Source organism: Nuphar pumila, chromosome 2 (genome assembly GCF_984573655.1).
Source record: "Nuphar pumila chromosome 2, dmNupPumi1.hap1.1, whole genome shotgun sequence".
NCBI lineage: Eukaryota > Viridiplantae > Streptophyta > Magnoliopsida > Nymphaeales > Nymphaeaceae > Nuphar > Nuphar pumila.
Genome location: NC_143250.1, coordinates 20,536,692 through 20,544,331, shown reverse-complemented (window position 1 = coordinate 20,544,331; position 7,640 = coordinate 20,536,692).

The window sequence follows — 7,640 nt, the reverse complement described above, 5'->3', positions numbered from 1 at the left end:
TCTAATGCATGCATTTCATCAGTCATATCTTGCCGCCAGCCAAGATGACTAAGGGCTTCTTTTACAGTACAAGGTTCTTTAGGGAAAATGGTGCTAGCAGTAAGAAGGTATTTAGGATTGAGTTTATGTATTTCATCCTTGCTTTGGGTGATCATGTGGTGGGCAATGGAGGTGTCGACTCCTGCTCAACACTTTGTGAAGTAGTCGGTTCTGGTAAAAGAACCTCGTTTGATATGTTATGTTGATTGACAATCAAAGGAGGCATGTGGTGATCATGGAAGACGTCAACCTACTCATCATGAAATGTTAGTGGTTTTGACAAAGCCTCTGAACCGTCATTCATAGGACATGCGTGACTCTGGTTGCGGCAATCCATTGCAAGAGGTACTTTATGGAGAACTGGCAAATCTAAAGTGTCATTGGTGTCATTGATTGGAACCCACTCATCAAATGAAACCTACTCCACATATTTATAAGTATTTTTATCATTAGACTAATCCTTAAAAAGAAAAACATTTTTATTGAATAAAACATGTCTGCTAATGTATATTCTTCTGGTTGGAATATGTAAACATCTATAGCCTTTGTGTGATGCACTATATCCCATAAAAACACACTGTTAGGACCGTGGTTCAAGTTTATGACGATTATATTTTCTTAGGTGTGGGAAGCAAAGAGTTTCAAAGGTTCAAATGTAGTCATATGTGGGAGCAATAGAAAATAATCTTTTAAAAGGTGTCACCATGTTTAAAACTCTTGAGGGTAACCGATTTAAGATCCAAGTGGCTGTCTTAAATGCTTCCACCTAGTATTTTGTGGGTACATGAGCATGAAACATCATGGAAAGTCTCAACTCGACAATACTCCTATGTCATCTTTTTACACGCCCATTTTGCTCGGGTGTGTGCGGACAAGAGAAGCTATGATGGATCCCTCGGCTTTTGAAATAATTTTCAAACACATGACTAGAAAATTCACCCCTGACGTCGGATTGAAAGGTCTTAATGTGGCCTTGAAACTGATTTTCAATCATCTTGTGAAACTCTTAAAATATGTCAAAGAATTCAAATTTGCATTTTAATGGAAAAAATCATACAAATCTCGAATAATCATGAACCATGATAACATAATATCTAAATCCCTGAAATGAAGTTTCAGGAGATGGACCCCATAAATCACAATGGATTTTATCAAAGACTTGCAAAGCAACATAATAAGAACTTGAAAAAGGCTACTAGATTTTGCTAAAGCGCAACTAGAGCATAATGTCTCCTTGTTTTTTAAACTGAAAACTGAGATGAGTTTTCTTCTACTCAAAAACTATATGGTGTCCATGTTGACATGTCCTAAGCGATGATGCCATATGTTTTTGTTCACAACTCGTTGCCTATTTGAGAAGAAAACTTGTTTATTTGGTGAGTTGAGGATGTAGAGATCTTCATCCCTATGCCTTGTGGCTATCACTTTCCTGCTCTTGTCCATTATAATGAAAGAATCAACAAAAAATTCAAAAGATAAATTACTGTCAGTGGCCAATTGACTTATGGATAGTAAATTTTTTTTATCTTGGGAACTACAATCACATTATCAAGATGTAATTTTCCTTTATCACCTTGTAAAGTTGTCGTTCCAATGTGAGAGATTTTCAAAGTGTTTCCATCCCCAATCATGATCTGTTCTGGCACATTATATTTAAAGAGGTTTAATAATTTACCTGGATTTGTTGTCATGTGGGAGCTTGCTCCGGTATCTGGAAACCATGAGTCATCTTGACTTTCAGATATGGTCATGGTAGCTAAAGCTTGTGGCACATTCCCAACTTGATACATCTGATTAAACTGGTGATAACATTTGATGGTTGTGTGGTTTGGTTTAAAACAGATTTGACAAACTGTCATTTCTCTAACTGATTTTTCCCTTGTTTGTTTTGATTCCTGTGATTTTGATTTTTGTTCTGACCTGTTGGAGCTTGTCGTGAAGGTTGTTGTCCAGCTTGAGAAAACTTGCATCCTTTTAAAGAAAAATATGGTTGTTGCTTAACCTGTCCTCCTTTCTCGTTATAGTATTTGTTTTGTTGCTGCCCAACAAAAGTCACATTCTGATTTATGGCACTGAATGGAGTATGTAAGGTCTTAAAAGTCTCATGACTTTGGAGAAGACCAATGAGCTGTTTGTAATTAGGAATGGGTGGTTTCATCATGGACGTCACAAATGCCTCATATTCGTGTCCGAGTCTATTGAGTAATGTGAATACCATAGTCCTGTCATTGACAGGTTTTTTGATGGCAGCAAGCTCATCGCAGGTGGACTTGAAACTAGCAATATATTCAACAAGGCTTTGTGTGCCCTTTTAATGAGATTGAAGTTTTTGTAATAGAAAACACACTCTTTCCTGTGAATCTAATGCAAATGCTTCCTCCAGGGCAGTCCATACCTACTGGGATGTATCAATCCCAACTATGAAGCCCAGGACTTCCTCTGATAGGGTCTCGATAATCCAAGCTTGTAGCAACCAATCTGATTTGCGCCAGGCCACATAGTCTGGGTTAATGGTTTTAGAGTCATTTGCTGCAATACTAAATTGACTTGGAATAGTAACATTTTGATCAATGAAGCCTTGAAGATCTTGACTCTTGATCAATCCCAAGACCTGTGTCTTCCAAAGTAGGTAGTTTGAGTGTATCAATTTGATTAAAACGAAATTGGCAACATTTAGGTTGCTGGATATTGATATTTGGATGAAGTGGTGGAAGATGACACACTGCTAGAAGCCATTGGGCTCTGATACCATAAATAAATAAAGAGAAGAATTGAATTTTTATGTGGCTCGGCAGTTATGCCTACGTCAATGATGATGGGTTTGTGTTATTGTTGTTCATCTGTGCTACAAGCAATTACATTTATACAGTCGCAACCGTGATATTAGGCATGATTGTTACAGCTGATTCTACATGATTTTTTGCATAACGGTAATTATCCTTTATATGATAATCTTCACAATGTTTTCCATAACAATTGTTGATCTTGCCAATCTTGTTGACGTGTGTAGGACCTCTATCTTTATCATGATTAGGATCTCTATCCTTGTCATGATCACGTGATCTGATGCTGCAAATATGTAGTGGAAATTTGGTATATATAAATTGATAAAGAAATGTATAAAAACTTGAAAAAATTGAAAGACTGAAAAAGTATTAAACATCAAAACAATATCAAGATAATGTCGCTATATTTTTCAAATTAGGTGTTATTTTAATGTTATTCGATTTTATCAATGTGTTATCATTTGTTAAATACATTGAGGTAAAAAATATTTATGAGCTTTTTTAAAGTATTGACAGTATTTTGTCAATACAAGAGAGAGAGAGAGAGTTACTGGTTCATATAGTGCCGAGTATTAGACGATTAAAAGCAACATGACAATACAGTATACTTTGTAGGGAGATCTAATATGTTAAAATGGATATATGGAAAAAATATGTGATTAGAAATGAATATACGAGAGAACATTTAGTAGTAGCATCAATAAATAAAAAAATAAAGAATATCATTTAAATGGTTTGAACATATTTTGTGAAAGTCTATCACATCACTAATAAGAATGGTGGATAAAATGCAAGTAGAAAAAACTAGGAAAAAACCCATTGAAGTCTTAAAGGGAGGTAGTGTTCCCAAAATGGATCGAGAAGAGTCACTTACTGGATGTGGCCTTGGATGATCTGTATGGCACTTCGGTGGAGGCAGATAACCAGAGTTCTCCTCAGCCAATCGATGTCCTCAATAAGCTCAAGCCATAATGTCGAGAGGTGAGTAGGACCCTTGAACCCCAGAAACGGTGAGAGACCGATAACTCGTAGGTAGTACTCATCACACTACTACGAGTCTCCTATTTATAAAAAGATCTGGAGGGAGGTCTATAATGAGCATACATGGATAATTATGAGGCCTCATAACTATCATGTAACACCCAAAACCCAAGAGTTTATCTCATGTATATCCCTTGATGTGTTTGTATTAATATGGGTCACATCCAGGTTGGATCTAATCCACTCCAAAATCCAATCTTCTCCCACTTGACCCATTGACATGGAAAAACACTTCATCAAGGTTCATTACTATTATCTTGATTCAATTTTCATGCGAGTTCACATGTTATCTTGTATTACAATAATGAATCATATGAGTCATCGAGATGAACACCTCTATATGAGATGTCATATTTTCATGTACTACAATATTATTCATTTTAAGTGTTTAGCATGCTAAGAATACCTTTATGAACATGTTGGTCTCTAAGTCATTCTATTAGTTTTATTAATATTGTTATTCTATTATTCTCTCTTCAAAATGAGAGACATTTTACATAAAATCAATAATGCACAAAACCATAGAGAATCAATTTAGTTTCATAATTGTGATCACATATAATCATAATATATTATCATACATCAGAAGAAATTAAATATACTCATACTCATTACATGTTGGGAATATAATCATGGTGCTATATGGTCACAAAATATACAAATTTTAAAATTTGCTCCTATGTGGAACACCAACCCCATATATATCTAGAAATGCTATCACAATTAAAGGCTCAAGATCGGTAGAATAAGATGGTGGGACTGGGTACAGTTGCAGTATCTTAATAAGAGGGATCTTACACTCAAACCCACTCTTGGCTATCAGAAACAATTGAAGGTTCAACATTAGTAGAGTTACCATCAATGCAAATCCTGTCTCAACCAAAGCTGCCAAAGAGGAAAAAAGAATCAAGAAGCAAGGCAGTGAGCGGAAGCGAGAAACAAGGGGTTTATATGCACATATGTAGTGGGAAGCGATAAGTGACTAGAAAGCGTTTAAGAAGTGAACTGAGAAGATTTTTAGAATATGTAATAAAAGGAATCAAAGTTGTCATATTCCATGAAACTACTAATCTATTTAAGATTTATTAACTAAACATGTTACATGTCTCTTTGGAAATCAACCATAGTATGTAATTTTAAAAGAGCAACACAATCACCACAATAGCATACCAATGCATTTTTATGAGCATGTGCAACATGTTTAGTTCTTATCCTTGCATATGCAATGATATTCAAAGGGGGGAAAGAAAATGACTGAAAAATGAAGGTGATAACTATGTTGAAAAGAAGTTGATGAATTCATCAGTATGTCATTTATTAGTATCTTTTTGTGGTGTTGTTTTCTCAGTCCCATATCCACAGGAACAAGAGCAAAGAATCCCTTTCTCCATTATGAAAGGGAGGCCTCAAAAGTATCTTCCACATTCTGTAAAGCATGCTGCCAATATCAACTTGGGCTTGGCATTTGAATGCAGTCATTTTTTTTTGTACTGATTGTATTAATACAAATTAAATGATTCTCGGTCCTTTTTTAATAACAAATTACTTTAACTCTATGTGTCAACATGAGGTGGATCTCTTGTTGTTATTCAAAAAAAATACAACAACTTCATTATCACAAAATATCTTTTGTAGCCTCTCAATAGAGTCCACAATACCAAAATCAGTAATGAAGTTTCTTATCCATATGGCCTGAGACAAAGTCTCGTATAAAGCAATAAATTTAACCTTCATACTGTGAGCTGCAATTATAAATTATTTTTTGCTTCTTTATGAGATGACACCACCTATCAATAAGATGTATCCAATAGTAGACTTTCTATTGTCGAGACACCCTCCTAAGTTCGCATCAGAGTATCCAACGACCTCTAGGTGGTCAACCTTTCTGTTTGTCAACATATAGTCCTTTATTTCTTGCAAATAATGCATGACCTTCTTCGTAGTTTTTCAATGTATAATGTTTGGATTGGACTGATATCTACCATGTATCCCAACAACAAAATGATGCCTGGTTGCGTGCATGTCTGCAGATATTGCAAACTCCCAACCATCAAAGCATACAGGATGCTTGTCATATGAGCCTTTTCATTATCATCTTGAAAATAGTCCTTTAGGCTCAATTTATCCCTTTTTAATATGGGTGCCGAACCAAGCGAGCAATTCTCCATTCCATATCTTTTAAGAATTTTAAGGATATAGGATTTCTGAGAGAGGCCGAGTACACCTTTAGTTTTATCACGATGAATCATAATTCCAACGATAAAAGCGGCCTCACCCATGTCCTTTATATCAAAATGAGAGAAAATAAATTTGTTTGTTTCATATAGCAGTTTTAAATCATTAGTTGCAAGAAGAATGTCATCAACGTATAAAACCAAAATTATGAACTTACACTATCCTTAAGGTATACACACTGATCAACAATGTTTTCAGTGAATCTAAAATTCAAAATCACTTAATTGAACTTTTTATACCATAGGCGAGAGATTTTTTGAAGTCTATAAATTGATTTCTTCCATTTTCAAAGTAAACTATTTGAGTCATCTATACTAAAACCAAAAGGTTATTGTATATATACCTCCTCTTGGTGATCCCCATTTAGGAATGTCATTTTCATATCTATTTGATATATCTCTAAATCAAAATAAGCTACGAGGGTCATAATTATTCTCAATGATTCCTTAGTTGAGACAAAAAAAAAAGGTTATTATAATCCATGCCCTCCATATGAGTGAATCTCTTTGCTACAACCCTATCCTTATACCTCTTTACTCGTCCTTTAGAGTTTGTTTTAGTCTTAAAGACCCACTTATAACCAACACGTCTCACACTCTCAGGTCGGGGTACTAAATCTCATACTTTGTTTTTTACTATAAAGTCAAGTTTTTCTTTTATGGTATTGATCCAATGTAACAATTTATCACTATCAATAGCTTCTACAAATGTTATCTATGAAATCTTTGGACTCTTATAAATACACCACATAATCAGGGTGGATAGCAGATCCCTTGGTCCTTGTGGACCTTCAAACAGGTGCTACAGGTTGTTTAAATTGAACATTTGTATCCTGTTGTTGTTGCATATCCACATCAACAACTTGTTCTACTTGGAATTGATGTTCATTGACTAGATTTTTTCTAACATCATCCAAAGGAATAATGATCGAAAAAATAAGTCTTTTTTCTTTGCATATATGAAAATTGAATCATGCAATTCCTTAAATGCAAGACTTTGAGATACATTTATCTCAATAGAACTATTTTCAAGAAATATCACTTTATCTATTTTTATTATTTGTGGTGTATGAGATGAACGATTAAACCTAAAGCCCCTTGATCTTTCTAGATAATCAATGAAAATTTACTAGTCGTCGTATGATCAAAGACTTTTATATGTGGGTTATATAATTTAGCTTCAGTTGGACATCGCTATATATGCATATATGACAAGGTTTTCTACCAGACCATAACCCATAAAAGACTTTTGGACAACTTCATAGAAATCTTGTTCAATATATGCATTGTTGTCCTAAGTGCTTCACCCCACAAGGTCAAGAAAAAAATAGAGTGATTTAAGATTGCTCGAATCATTTTCTTTAGCGTACAATTTTTCCTTTCAGCTATACTTTTTTTTAGGCACTACCAAGCATGGTGTATTGAAGTGCAATGCCTTATTTAGAAACCGTTCTAATGGCCCTTCCTTTTTGTCAAATCTTAGTGAAACGACCATAATATTTACTACATCTATCATACCTGACCACTTTTATAACTTTAC